Below are 16,353 nucleotides of genomic sequence, written 5' to 3'. Positions count from 1 at the left end.
ATGTTGGAAAGGTACTTAAAAATGATTAGGAATTGGTTGATTCAAAGTTAGGAGAAACTCAAGTTCAAATCCTGTCCTTGACATTTGTTAGGTATATGATCATGGACAAGTCACTTAACCTCTTTGAGTCTCATTTATAAAATGGGAACACCTGGAGTCAGGGGCAATGTAGTGTTAGTAGATGGAAGACTGGTCCTTGGGTCAGAAAACCCAAGTTCCAGTCCTGCCTCTGACATCTACTAGTTATGTGACCATCAACAAATTACTTAAAGTTTTGGTTCCCTGGTCAACTCAACCCCAGAATCATCCTCAGTTCTTTCCTCTCCATCAACCCACATAGCCTTTCAAGTTTCGAAGATTCTAGAGCTACAGCATCTCTTGCATCCATCCCTGCTCTCCTCTCCAATGGCTACTACCCACTTGCCCAGTCTATCACAACAACCTACCTCCTAGTCTCCCTGCCTCAGCTCTCATCTCTTATCTTCCATACAACTAGCTGCTAATGGGCTTTCCCCCAAAGCACAGGTTTCATTGCATCATTCCTTCCTCAGTAAACTCCAGGGGCTTCCTCTTATCTCTAGAGTCAAATTCAAACTCTTCTGTTTAGCATTTAATGCTTTTCACAGCCTGACCCCATTCTGCCTTTCCAGACTTTGTTTACATTTCTCTCCTTCACTTTCTACACAATCTAACCCAATTGGCTTTCTTGTTGTTGAGGGGTGTGGAGTATATGGGATGGTTCAGGGAGAGCTAACGCCTCTGGGGAGAGGTCTTGCTAAGCCCTTTTCAGTACTGCTCATCTATCTACCTTTGGTGTCCACTTATCATTCAACTCTCCATTTGCATCCATGAACACCATTTCCTCTCTCTGGGTCTTTGTATTGACTTGTCCTCCATGCCTGCTGTGCACTCCATCCTCATCTCTACTCCTTAAACTCCTTCCTTTCCTTCAAGGCTCAGACATCTTCTACAGGAGACCTTGGCAGATTCTCCTAGCTGCTAGTACCTTCCACACTCAAATTATGTGGTTCAGGTCAACTCATAATCATTTCTTAAGTACCTACTATTTGCCAAGTGCTGTACTAGTCATCGGATTTTATTTTATGTATATTGTGTATAATTGATATGTTGGCCATTCACTGAACATTTATTAAGTTTTTACTTAATAAGTGTCAGACATTGTGCTAAGAAATGAGGACTTAAAGAAAGACATGACCATGTAAAGATTAAAATTTAGGGAAATATGGGGAGACTGAGGCAGGTAGAAATTAGTTTCTCTCTGCAAGGAGTATTATTTTTTTAGAGGTTTATTGAAGATTAAGGATTAAAGAAAATACAGGATAAGAAACACGTGTCCAGGCCATAGAGTGGCCTAGACACAACCTCACCTACATTATGAAAAAAAGCCACGTCTGCTCCAAAACGGAAGTCCAAGAGCCAAGAGAGAGCCTCTCAAAAGCCTTTGAATCAGCTTAAATACCTTCTCGATCTCGGGCCAGGTGAGATTACAAGGCATTCTGGGGAAGTGGAGCAAAGGCTCGTGGGGATTGTAGTCCTGTATTCGAGTCTATTTTTTTACAACCATGGACCCTATCCTCAATGAATTCATATTCTAATGGCAGAGAAAGTGTGCTGACAACCATATGCATGCAAGATATAGATCTATAGGTAGATAGATAGATAGACATTCAGATAGATAGATAGAAGATACTAAGATGGACAGGTAGATAGAAAGATAAATAGACAGACACTCAGATAGAAAGACAGACATTCAGTCAGACAGACAGATGATAGATAGATAGATAGATAGATAGATAGATAGATAGATAGATAGATAGATAGACAGATAGATAGATAGATAGATAGACAGGAGAGAGAGATGCATAGACACACAGATAGAAAGAAGATACTAAGATGGACAAGTAGATAGAAAGATAAATAGACAAACTCAGACAGACAGACAGATAATAGATAGATGGTAGACAGACAGACAGATAGATAGTCACAGACAGATAGACAGAAGATAGTAAGATAGACAGGTAGCCAGAAAGATAAATAGACACTCAGATAGACATACAGACATTCAGTCAGACAGACAACCAGACAGTCAGGCAGAGAGTCACTGAGATAGACAGACAAACATTCAGCCAGCCAGCCAGATGGATAGATAGACAGATAGACAGCTAGATTTAAATTCTGAATAGTCTCAAAGAGAAGACACTATCAACATTGGGAGAAGGTGGAATGTGAATTGGAAGGTAGAAAAGAAAATCGGAAAGTTGGAAGGGCCAGGTACATGTTGTCTCCTTCAGCAGAATGTAAGGTCCTGGAAGGAAGGAACTGAAATCCTATTACCAATTTCCAACACAGGGCCTGGCACACGACTGGCATTTACTAACTACTTGTTGATTGTCTTGTGAGTTACAGATAATATGAACTAGTGAATGTATTTTGAGGCAGCAAGGGGGTGCAGTGGAGAAAGAACTGGATCTGGAGTCTAAGATCTGAATTAAAATCTGGCTTCAAACACCAACTATGTGATCTTGAGCAAGTCATTTAAACTCTATCCGCTTCAGTATTTTCAGCTGTAAAATGGAGATAATAATAGTACCTCTCTCTCAGAGCTATTGTGAGGATCAAATGTGATAATATTAAAGTGCTTAGCAGAATTCCTGGCACATGGTAGGCACTATAGAAATGCTAGTTATCATCATCATCATCATCATCATCATCATTATTTGTTTTTGTTCAATTGCGATTCTGTTGTGTTCAATTCTGTGTGACCCCATAGACCATGGCACACCAATATTGCTCATGGGGTTTTCTTGGCAAAGATACTGGAGTGATTGGTCATTTTCTTCTTCAGTGGATTAAGGCAAACACAGGTTAAGTGACTTGCTTAGAGTGACACATCTAGTAAGTGAATGAGGTCACACTTGAATTTAGGTCTTCCTGACTCCATTATTATTATTACTATTACTATTATTATTCTTTTCTATACTGGGAAATGTATACTTGGAGCAATTAGGTGGCACAGTAGGTAGCTTAGACTGGACCTGGAATCAGGAAGACTCATCTTCCTGAGTTTATATTTGATATTAGCTGTGTAACCTTGGGCAAGTCACAACTCCTGTTTGCCTCAGTTTTTCATCTGTGAAATGAACCAGAGAAGGAAATGGTGAACTATTCCAGTATCTTTGCTATGAAAACCTCAAATATGGTCATGAAGACTCAGATTTGACTAAAAAATGACCTAACAACACCAACACACTGAGAAACCCCATATCTGTGAAAAAGAAGGTCAAGATTTTTAAAGCATTCATTATTATTGTCAAGATAAATTGTAATGATTTAGGCTAATATATTTTCCATTTTAATTCTGATGATATTTTCCTTTTAAGTTTTGCCTCAGAAAAATTGATGGAAGGCCATTTCTTGCCCATTGGTGAATATAGGGGTCCTAAGGATTCTGTTTTGCTCTCAGAGCTCAATTTCAGCATAAAGAAAAGCACAGGTAAGAATATATTCTCTTTATGTGACCATAAGAAGCAGTTTAATGTAATGGACAATGGGCCTGCAATTAAGAGAGATCTAGATTCTAATTAGGGCTATGACACTTACTTGGTTTCTAAGCCTCTATCTCCATAACTGCAAATTTGGGATACTAATACTTGTATAGCCTACTTCAAAGAGTTATTATTATTATTATTATTATTTTAATTTCTTAAATTTATTTTTTTATTCAGCCCCTTCTTCTGCCCACACCAGAGAAGGCACCATCCAGCAAAACATGTAGATTATGTCTTTTCCATTTCCATTTCTCAATTCATTCTCTGGAGGTGAGCATTCATAAGTTATTCTTCAAATGTTAAATCTATAGCTATATATAATGTTCTCTTAGTTCTCCTCATTTCACTCTTCATTATTTCATGTAGTTATTTCCAAGATTTAAAAAAAATTGTGTTCATAATTTCTTACTACACGGTACTATTCCATTACAACCATATATCACGATTTGTTTAGTCATTCCCTAATTGATGGATGTCCCTTTGATTTCTAGATCTTTGACATCACAAAGAGAACTGCTATAAATATTTTGGAATGTGTAGGTTCTTTTTCTTTTCCTTGATCTTGGGAAATGGACCCAGCAATGATATTACTAAGTCTAAGGAAATGGCAAACCACTCCATATAAAATTGTGTAAAATAACACTCTGGGTACAATTCCAAATGGCTCTCTGAAATGGTTGGATCAGTTCACAGTTCAACCAACAGTGTATTAATGTCTTCACTTTCCGACATCCTCGCCAATATTTGTCATGTTTTACCATTTTGTCATTTTAGCCAATCCAATGAGTGTGAGGTGATAACGATACCCTAGAATTGTTTTGGTTTGCATTTCTCTAATCAATAACGATTCACAGCATTTTTTCACATGCCTATATACAGCTTTGATTTCTTTATCTGAAAACTGTCATATCTTTTGTCCATTTATCAGTTGGGGGATCGCTCTTATCTCATAAATTTGACAAAGTTCTGTATGTAACTTCTATGTGAGACCTGTATCTTAGAGACAATCTATGCAAAATATTTTCCAATTTTCTGCTTTCTTTCTAATTTTGGCAAAACTTGTTTTATTTGTACAAAAACCTTTTCAATTTGATATACTCAAAATGATCTATTTTACATCTCACAATGCCTCCATCTCTTGTTTGCTCATAAATTCCTTTCCTATCCATAAATCTGATAGGTAATATTTTTGCTATTCTAATTTGCTTATTATATCTTCTTTTATTTCTAGATTATGTATTCATTTTGATCTTATCTGAATGAATGATGTGAGATATTGGTCTATATCTGGTTTCTGCCAAGTTACTTTTCAGTTGTCCCAGCATTTTACCAACTGGTGATCTCTTATCCAAAAGTTGGGACCTATATTTTTGTCAAAGAGTTACTACGAAGAAAGAACTTCATGCTCCTTGTATCTAAAGTTAGTTGAATGAAAAAAAAATTATTTCTAAGGAACAGTCATGATGATCATCTTGCTGGAATCAGTAAATACTTTTACTCTTCTCTTTCTGCTAGCTTTGCCAACATCAGTGCAAAGGGCAGCAAGGATGGAATCAGTATTTATGCAGCATCTACTATATTCTAGGTACTGTGCTGAGTGCTTTACAAATATGATCTTTAAAAACAACTCTATCCACAAGAGATAGGAAACATGCATTTATTAAATACCTACTATGTGCCAGGAATTGTGCTAAGCACATTATGGATATTGTCCCATTTGATCCCAAAAACAGCCTTGTGAGGTAGATTCCTATTTTACAGTTGAGAAAACTGGGGTAGACAGAAATGGGGTGGTTTGTCTGAGGCTGGATTTGAACTCAAATATTCCTGATTCTAGGTTCAGCACTTAGCAGCCTCTAGAGTCAGAGAACCAGGGTTCAAATTGTACCTTTGATTCTTATTGTGTTATTTTGGACAATTGTTTTCTAACCTTCTTAGGTCTCAGTTTCTTCAAAAAAAATGAAGGGGTTTGAATAGATGCCCTCTGAGGTTCCTTCAACTGTAGTCCATTATCCTCTACTATTGAAAGATATGTAGTGATGTACTTACTCTCTTGTTTGACTTCTTTCATGACCAAATATAAGTAATTTTTAGGAAGCTGGACAAGTAGTCTGTCTTTGGTCATAAAATTGAGTAACTTTCCTAGAGAAAACTTGAGGATTGAACTAATGAACGTGTCCTCATTAGAACTCTAGTCCATTCAACTGAATTAATTTCAGATATGGAATGAAGCTGGTTGAAGATTCAAGTAATAAGCCTCAGGTCTAATTTTGGGGGTTCTTAAATCGCAGCCTAAAACATGCTACCATTTCATTTCATAATAAAGTAGTAGCAACTCTAATTTTGCATATGCATTGTGTTTATTTATCTGGGTGTCTATCCCACCTCTTAGGTAGTAGAATATAAGTTCCCTGAGGGCAAGGACTGACTCTTTCATGTATTTGTATCCTTAGAATATAGCACAATGCTTGGCACATAGTAGCTACTTTATAAATACTTACTGTATCGAGTTGAACTTACCTGAAGTTAATCAGAATAGACCAGTAAAAAACCAATGAAACACAAAAATAGTTTCGAATTAGTACTAATAATTTCTAATTCTGCCTCATCCACAGAAAAAACAAATTTATTTACTCTATTTGGAAATTTGGGACAATTTGAGTTTGTGATATAGCATATAAAGGGGTTTCTAGGTAGACTGAGTCCACATGGAAAATTTTATAGATTCTTAATTTTATCCAGTCCACAAAAATGTTCTGCTCAATATTCTCCCCTCACCCCCATCCCATTAATAGATCTGGAATCCTCTTGAGTCTTATTGTTCTTGTAATTTTCTTTTTTATGTGTGAGTCAGAGGCCTCCTAAAATGAGGGGGAGGGGGGAATGGAGTCTCCCAGGGCCCTGCTAACAAGAAGAATGGGGTTGGGCCGTTGGAGATGTAGCTGTAGAAACTAAATATAGTCTTAGCAATGCACTCCCATTACTCATGCGGAGGCCTGGTACATTTCTTAGGTCTCCTCCTTTTTCCCAGGCTGTGCTTTTCACATTATCCTGAGGAATCTTACTCATGGGGGCCAGACTAGTGAAGATTTCCTAAATGCTCCAAGGACACATGGAACGTGGAAGCTGCTCATACATCCTTCTTCTTTTTTTTTTCCCTCCAACGACAGTGGCTATACCAAGGCAAACCATTCTGATGAATATGGGGCCATTGAAATGGAAGAGGGGGATTCCATGTTAGGGTGTCCCCTTCCACCATTGTCCCCATCTCTCTCATTGCTAACCCACTTCTCTGGTGGCTTACCCTGTGGGTAGCATTGGTGACCCTGAGCTGTGGGGAATCCATTCAGGGAAGGACATAGTAGTTGACATTTAAAAAAAGCTCCTTGGACTGCATAGTTTCCAAATGAAAACCTTCAACAGGCCATTTCTAATTATATACTCACGCTAATGAGGTAAACTTAGTAAAATGCTATTATTTACAAGGAAAAAGATTCTGACTTTTAAAAATTTTATCATTGTTACTAGAGACTCAGGAACTGAACATTTTCTCTAAATTTTAATGGGGAAATAGGATCGTAAGCGTGCATCTACAAAGTTTTATTTCACTATCGGAGTTCCAGTCTCAGCATCCCTCACTCCTGATCAGAGATTTGGTGACATTCCTTCTGCTCCCCAAATCCCTGGCTCCTTGGACACATTCTTTCAGGGGGGTTGGGAACCTGGATGGGAAAAAAATGACATCTATTTTCACTAACCTCAACCCTGAAATTTATCATTTCCTTCAATTATTTAAAAATACAATTCTGAGAAGCTCATTCCATAGGCTTCATTAGGGATTTCATTCATAAAGGGATGCCAACAAAATAGGTTAAGGAACTCTGCCCTAGTCTCCTTGTCAAGAGATTTTTGTCTCATAGACTCAAAGGCTCTCATCTTTATTTTGCCATGAATGTGCTAAGAAACTACATAATAAATCATATAAATTATATATATATATATACATATATAGTGCATTTAAATCACCCTGAAGGGTCACTGAACATTTCCACAAAAGCTTAAAATTATTTCTTGCATTTTCCCAATAGGGAACAGGGATGCCAGAAGACCCCTTGTAGTCAAAAATCATGGAAATTACCTGATTTCCTCTCTGGAGATAGTTTTAACACAAAGGTATATATTTTTGTTAAAAAGAAAAAAAAAGAGACACACACATTTTGTTGTTGTTGCACAGTCATTCCTAACTCTTCGTGACCCCATTTAGGGTTTTCTTGGTAAAGATATTGGAGTGGTTTGCTATTTTTTTTTCTCCAACTTATTTTACACTGAGGAAATAGAGACAAACAGAGTTAAGTGACTTGGCTAGGGTCACGCAACTAGAATGTATCTAATGGGTCATATTGGAACTCAGGTCTTTCTGACTTCAGGTCCAGTGCTTTATCTACTGTGCCATTTAGCTACTTCAGAGAGAGATATACAAAGCTAAATTAGTTTGGTAGAAGGGAAAAGAGTGCTGGCTCTGGGGTCAGAGGATTTGAGTTCAAATACTACCACTGATCATGTATCATCTTGGACAGATTATTTAACTTTTGTGGACCTCAAGATTCCTCATCCGTAAAATGTGGATAATCTTAGCATCTTCCTGGTAGGGTTGTTGTGAGGATCCAGTGATATGACATAGGGAAAGCTCTTCACAAATCTTAAAGCACCTTATAAACCCCAGATTATAATAATAATAATAATAAATTTTAAAAATTATTAGCTTGTGAATTCCATGAGGAGAGGGATTATTTTTGCTTTCTTTGTATCCCCAGCACTCCAACAGAGTTCTTGGCTTATGGACAATTTTTGACTTGATTTGAGGGAATTAGATGATGTGTTATTTAAAGCACCTTCCAGTTTTAGATCTGTGAGCCCATTTTGAAGTGAATCTGTATAAATTTAATTTAGGTAGAGAAACATGCATTAAGCACCTATTATGTGGTATAATCTATATCAAGTCACTTACCATCTCAGGGAAGAGATAGGGGAGAGAGAGAGGTAAGGAGAGAATTTGGAAGTCAACATTAAAAAAAATGTTGAATGTTTGTAGAAAAGCAAATTAAATTAAATTATAAAAACAAATGAGTAATCTAGAAATAGTATAATCTAAAACTAGTATTTATAATAAAACTAAAAAAAATATTAAAAAGTGAGAAAAAGGTGCTCACTAAAAATGTTTTATATTGTTTAAAATATTCACTCAATGGCCAACATTTAGATACACTACTGGAAAAAAATAAACCACAGAAGTGCACATAAGTATCAGTGGATAAAGAGGTTGCCACTAAAGGGAAGACTTTTTTGTACATTTCCATTACAGAAAATTCATTTGGGATCAAAGGCACAAAGAAATGCCATTTTATGACTTGGAGTATGATAGACTTAAAGAGGGAAGGGACATCAGGGACAATAAAATCCACTCCTCCTTTTTGAGGTGAAGAGCCTGAGGTCTGGGGAAGCGAACTGACTTGCTAAGGATGTCTTAGTGTAGGATCAATTTGCTATCTCTCTTGTCAGTGTTCGGGATGAATACAAGCCAGAAGACTCTCCCCAATCATAAAGTCTTTTTTTTGTGTCACCCATTGTATGGAACGAAGAGTCTGAGGTCAAGTGTGTAGAACCGGAGAGACACAGGAGCGACACTATTGGCCATCTAAGAAAGGGGAAGAGTTTGGTCTTTTCTGGGCTGAAGACACTTGCTAATAGATAGACTTTTGACTGACAGAGGGTGGCAAACATTAATTAGGAGCAGTTGAATGATTGTGTGATTCTCTCTCTCACTTTTACCAATAAATAATTACAAATTAATATATAATTTCCAGAGAATTATAATCATAGCAAGAAATGAAATCTAATTATAGATTATTCAAAAGCCTCATATCTATGTTTCATGACTTTGCTTAAAGATCATTAAAAAAGATTTATTGATACATTTTGTTTTGATAAACATGTTATTTCCTGACAGATACCCAAGCTTCTAGGTGGCACAATGGATGATGTTGGACTCAGGCAGGAAACTGTTGTTGTTCTGATGTTCAGTCATGTCTAACTCTGTGACTCCATGGACAATAGCATAACATGCCCTTCTATCCTCTACTATCTCTTGAAATTTGTTCAATGCATGATTGGTGTTTCTATGACACTATCAATTCCATCCTTTGCCATCTCCTTTCATGAGCCTCAATTTTTCCTGACATCATAGTCTTTTTCAATGAGTCCTGACTTCTCATTATGTGGTCAAGATATGTAAGCTTCAGTTTTAGTGTTTGATCTTCCTGCGAATAGTTTGAGTTAATTTCTTTAAATATTGACTGATTTGCTCTCCTTGCTGTCCAAGGGACACTTAACTGTCTTCTCCAAGACAGTGTTGATTCTGTGGTGCTCAGCTTTTCTTGTAGTGCAACTCTCAAAGCCATATAATTCTACTGAAAAAAAAAAACCCACCCAGAAGACCTGAGTTCAAATTCCTACTGCCTCCGTGACCTGGGCAAATCACTAAAACTCTCAACTTCAGTTTCCTCATCTGCAAAATGGAGATGAGAATAATGCCTATGTCACAGAATTGTGGGGGTCAAGTGAACTAATATATTTAAAGTGATTTGCAAATCTTAAAGCACATGCCAGCTACTATTATTACTACATTAGCAAACCCCTTTACAAAGTACATTCCTGAAAACTGGTTCAGCAAAACTGTCTAAAAGAATGACTAAGACTGATGAACAGGTAATTTTCTACTTTGGCAGTTAACTGCTTATTATCAGAAAGCAAGGATGGGTGTTTTAACTCTGAAATCGTGATATCAATACCAGCCGTATTTTTATGAGTTTCATTGTATTGTCATTATTCAAACAATAATTTACATCATTTCCATTGTTTCCATTTACTATTTATACCATAGTGTTATTTGCATTTAATAATGCAAATGTTAATGCAATGTTAATGTTAATGCAAACAATGGAAGCAAAATGGCAAATATAATGATCTTATTATTACCATGTCCTATAAAAGTTAACAGACTTTAAATTCACACAAAGTATAAAGTATACAGGATTCTGCTATATATTTTGTGTTAAACAATAAAAAGCACCCCTCAACACAATCATTTGCTTATTAAAAAAATCTCTTACTTTCTGTCTTAGAAGCAATACTAAGAATCAGTTCCAAGGCAAAGGCAATTGCCCAGAATTACACAGCTAAGAAGTGTCTGAGGCAAGGTTTGAACCCAGGACTTCCCATCTTTAGGCCTGATTCTCTAAACACTGAACCACTTGGCTGTTCCAATCATTTGCTTTTTCAGAATAAAATGCAGCCTTAAATGAACTCCTCCAACAGGGTCTCTCATGCATATATTAAAATCAAACAAGATTCCTTGGTATGTACATCCACAATATAATAGTTTAACGATCTTCTAATTATTAATATATGACATGAAAGAAACTGATAACTGATTAACAACAGACTCAGTGGAGGAAGTGGTAGATTTACTCATAATACACTTTTCTGTTTAATCTGCAGTATTAACATTTCCCTATCACTTAATCATAAGTCTAGACAACCAAGAAAACAATAAATCAAGTATAGATTTGTAAATGCTCACACTGAAAATTTAGCAATTGACTCTTGTGAGCCAATTTGATCTGGCTCTAGCACATCCCTGAGCATGTCAGGAAGCCATATTCATTGCTGGCTTGGAGAATATCTGGACCAGAATCCAAACAAAAGAAATATTCCTTGTATTTGGTGGAATCTTCCATTTGTTCCTATCTGTGGATGACACTCGACTCTATCTAGCTTAGAACATTAAAGGAGTAAGGGGCAACTAGGTGGCTCAGTAGATAGAGTACCAGATCTGGAGTCTAGAGGACCTGGATTCAAGTCTGATCTCAGACACTTCCAACCTGTATGGTTCTGGGCAAGTCACTTAACTCTGTCTCACCCTTGCCCTTCTATCTTTGAGTTGTTGCTGGGATAAAAAATTAGGGTTTAATTAAAAAATATTAAAAGAATTCTTCAGTGAGCTTTAGAGCCACTCAAAAGTCTGTCAGTTTAATAATCCATATGGAAAAAACCAAACAGATGAAAAAATGTTGATTTCTGACTTTGAGGTGCACTTGGATTGGTCTGTACATGAATGGACATGAATAGGATTGGTGATGCATATTTGAATAATAACAAGAGAGCTGTCTAGATGCTAATAGTAATATTTCTTTGTACATTCAGAGACTGTAATGTACAGGTCTATTCTCTGACAAAACCTAATTTAAAAAATATCCTGTGACATTATATGTATCTTTGGAGAATCAAAATCATTAATGACCCAAAGGAAAATAGAAAAATGCATGGTAGGCATAAAGAGGCTGAAGCACATTATCATTGAAATAGAGTAATAGGACATTACTTTAAATTTTAGATTCCTTAATAAAAGTTTGTAAGGTCTCATCCTCTTACAGTTCCTCTCTAGGCAAATTAGAGGAAGGACAAGAAGAGGCAGGGTGCAGTTCTTTCTCTTCTAAAATCCTAAACAAAATCCTTGGATTTAAGCATTGGGAAGGGATTTTAGAGATTATTTATCTAGTTTAACCCAGAGGAAGAAACTGAGATTTAGAAAGAGTAAGTGATTTCTCCAAGGTCACATAGGTAGTAAGTAACAGAGAGTAAGTTGTGACTCAAACTCAGGTCTTTTGACGCCAAATTTCATGTTCTGGACCCTCGAGGCAGTTAGGTGATACATTGGATACAGTGTGATATTCATATTGACTTTTCATGACCTCATTTGGGGTTTTCTTAACAAAGATATTGGTGTGGTTTGCTATTTCCTTCTCTAGCTCATTTTATAGATGAGGAAATTGAGGCAAACAAGGTTAAGTGAATTGCCCAGGATCACACAGCTAGTAGGTGGCTGAGGCTAGATTTGAACTCAGGAAGATGAGTATCCTGACTTCAGTCTCAGTAATCTATCCACTGTGCCCCCCAGCTGTGCCTGAAGAGTACTACTCCTGAAGTAAAAAAGATCTGATTCTTCTTTCTGTGAAGTTATGTAGCCAAATCTTGTCTATTTTTTTTAATCTAGTTCAGACTGAATCAAGTCAACAAATATTTATGCGGGCCCATGGAGTGTACAATATCGTTATAATAAGGCTTAGAGGCACATCAGTGGCCAATATTTTACTGCTTTTGGCCAAAAGCCATTGCAAGGCTTACCCGGTTATGAATAGATAAAAAGTGATAAGATCATTGTTATATTCTTTTCATCAGACAGCTTGTCTCTGGAGACATTTTACAACTTGTTTTAAATAGTCAATAAAATCTTACTATGCCTTTCCCCCTTCTCCTTTACTTCCTCCTTCCCTCTTCTTATTCATTTTCATTCCTTCCCTTCTTCCCTCCTTCTTTGCCTCCTCCCTCCCTCCCTCCCTCCCTCCCTCCCTCCCTTCCTTCCTCCCTTCCTTCCTTCCTTCCTTCCTTCCTTCCTTCCTTCCTTCCTTCCTTCCTTCCTTCCTTCCTTCCTTCCTTCCTTCCTTCCTTCCTTCCTTCCTTCCTTCCTTCCTTCCTTCCTTCCTTCCTTCCTCCCTCCCTTCCTCTTCTTTCTTTCTTTCTTTCTTTCTTTCTTTCTTTCTTTCTTTCTTTCTTTCTTTCTTTCTTTCTTTCTTTCTTTCTTTCTTTCTTTCTTTCTTTCTTTCTTTCTTTCTTTCTTTCTTTCTTTCTTTCTTTCTTTCTTTCTTTCTTTCTTTCTTTCTTTCTTTCTTTCTTTCTTTCTTTCTTTCTTTCTTTCTTTCTTTCTTTCTTTCTTTCTTTCTTTCTTTCTTTCTTTCTTTCTTTCCTTTCTTTCTTTCCTCCCTCCCTCCTTCCTTCCCTCTGTCCCTTCCTTTGTTCCTTCATATTTTTGTACAGGTAAGTTCTTCCCCCCTATCTTTAATCACTTTGAAATACTGACCTAGTAGTGGTATTACTGAATCAAAGGGTATGCATAGTTTTATGGCCCTATGGGAATGATTCCAGATTGCTTTTCAGTATCATAAATTCTTTTGTTCATTCTATTGGAAAGTATACTGGACCTGGAATCAGAGAGCCTGGCTTCAAACAAGGTTTGAATATCACCTCTGACAATTACTATGTGAACCTGGACAACTTGATTAACCCCTTCAATCTTTGTTTACATGTCCATAAGATAAGAATGATTCTAGCACTAAATTGGTTGTGAAGATTAGATGATACGATACCTATAAAGTACTTTACAAGCTGAAAATCCTCGAAAACTGAGCATTTTTTTCAATAATTTCATTGATACTCCTAGAAGAGAGGATTTAGGTTTTCTGTCTCCTTTGAATTGACTATTCAAAATAAAAATAGCATTTTACAGTGAGATCAACTCTTTCAGTTCATTTTGAATTGGAGATGAAATTTAGAAGTGTTTCCCCAAAATTACAAGGAGGAAATGACTGTATCTGCCGGTTCTAATCATGAAAAATTTGACTTTCATTGCTATTTGGGGCTTATGCCAAGGATATAACCCTCAGGTTATTCCCTGACTGGCATCAGTGTTAACTAAACAGAGGGAATGTTGTCTAGTACTTAAAGTATAAGGCTATCAAGACAGGCCTTTATTTCTTGCTTGTTTATTCACCCACTCAGTAGCCTTCCATAAGTTATTAAGCTCTTTACAACTATGGTTTGTCTCATGATATACAAAGGCATAGACTCAAAACATGTTTTTGTGTGTTGAACTTGCTATGCAGATTCCACAGTGGGGAGCTGACTTCAGAATTGGGAAAGCCTCCCCTCAAATCCCACCTCAAACACAGAGTAGCTGTGTGAGCCTTGGCAAATCAATGAACTCTTCAGTATCCCAGGCAGAATCTCTTTAGTATCTCAGTTTCTAAAAGGCAGAGCAGGTACCAATTTGCATTAGTAGGGGAAGTTCTATATCAATAGCTCCTTGTACCAATGACATCACAGATCCAGAATAACATAAAAAGTCCGATAACATACACACACACATGTGTTTCTGTATGTGTCTATGTGTCAAACATCCAGAGCTTTTGCCAATCCTCCTCCATCTCTGCCTCATCATGTGACCTGGAGTAACTGAAATCTTTTTGAGTTCTAGTGTTTTCACTGTAATAATGATCATCTCTACCTTTTTCATAGAGATATGAGAACAGAAGGGGAAATGGCTATGGAAGACCTTTACATTCTCTGGAGGATAGAAATTCCAAAAGAAGATATATTGTAATTTAAAGGTTCATGGGAACTGGTCTAAAAGATGGTAGCCCAAGCTGGGGATTTTTGTAGGGCTTGGTCCCCTTTTCAGTCTGGAAAAGCCTATGGATCCTTGCTCAGTGTAATGTTTTTAAATGCATAAAATACATAGGATTCTAAAAGAAACTTCTTGTTCTGAAAAAGGGTTATCAACTTATATGTATGTATATATATATATTTATTGACGTTTGCCAACCCCAGGGTAAGAAACCTTGGTGGTAGAATGTTGACACTGACCAATGGCATTTTGATTGAGGATTTTCTAAGCAAAATTCTGTCCCAAGTTCTCTCAGACATTCCCCCCCCCCCCCAACCTGACCCCCACTGCCAGAAGCTGAGTGACTTGCTTCTTCAAGAAAATGAAAGAAATAATTATTATGTTCTATTTATGCAGAAGGAAAGGGCAGTTCTCAAGGTTCTTTTAGAGTTGGCATTTGCTCATTGATTTATCAGATATTTTCTCTCAACTTCCAGAAGTGTAATTGTGGCAAGGCAACTATGATTTTGCCTTAGGGCTGGGAATTAAAAGAATGTTCAGGATGCTGGTGGAAGCATTTCTTCCCTGTTTTCATTGCCCTTAGTGGCATGGGCATCATATCCCAGAAACTCAGGCAAACTATTATCAGGGAAATTCCCTTTCTCCCTTACATCCTCGTGACTCCTAACCCAAAACATCTAATAACTCCTAAAAGACCCTGAGAGGATTACACGCTCTGGTCATCCTTTATACTTAAGATGGACAGAAAGATGCACCTCTAGGCTATACCTCAATACCATTGGGCTGTATTTTAGACATCCATCTGTTTCCTAAACTAAAGAATCTTTTATTAGGGTCATCCCCTATGTCTCCAGGCAGAACCAGGTCAGATGGCCACCCCCCCCCCCGAATATCTGAGGGTCTACCACTCTAGAGTCATGTCCTCACCATGACACAGTATCTATAGTAAAGAGTATAAAATCCCCAGAATTGATGTCATTTGGGGGACAGCTTTTCCATCCATGCTGTCCTCCCAAGGAGCAGCCTTCCATCTTGCTATTCTACCTGTACTATCCTCCTGGCCATTCTCAACATTACTTTCTAAATTAATAAATTTCTCTTTTTTATTTTAAGCTAAGTTTCAGAGTCTTGCATTCTTGCAAAAGGTATCCTTCCTGAACCCCAGGGGTTCACCTCTAAACCCCACAACACTTAGGGTAGTAACAAAAGTGTTCTCATCCCAAGGTCCTTTTTGCCCCTTTTGTAGCACCTAAGGTGAGTCTATACCATTTTCATTGCACCAGATTCAGAAATTGCTTAGGCTCTGAACTGCACTATTGAATAAGTTAATAAATAAATGAATAAATCTTTTATTAGGTACTCACCATGTTCAAAGTATTGTGCTAAGCATGGAAGATACAACTAGAAAATTAAGTCAATCCTAGTTCTTAAGTTCTTAAGGAACTTGAGTTCTAAATGGAAAGATGTCACAAATGGAAGGTTTCA

Source organism: Monodelphis domestica, chromosome 5 (genome assembly GCF_027887165.1).
Source record: "Monodelphis domestica isolate mMonDom1 chromosome 5, mMonDom1.pri, whole genome shotgun sequence".
NCBI classification, from domain to species: Eukaryota; Metazoa; Chordata; class Mammalia; order Didelphimorphia; family Didelphidae; genus Monodelphis; species Monodelphis domestica.
This window is presented reverse-complemented; position numbering follows the sequence as displayed.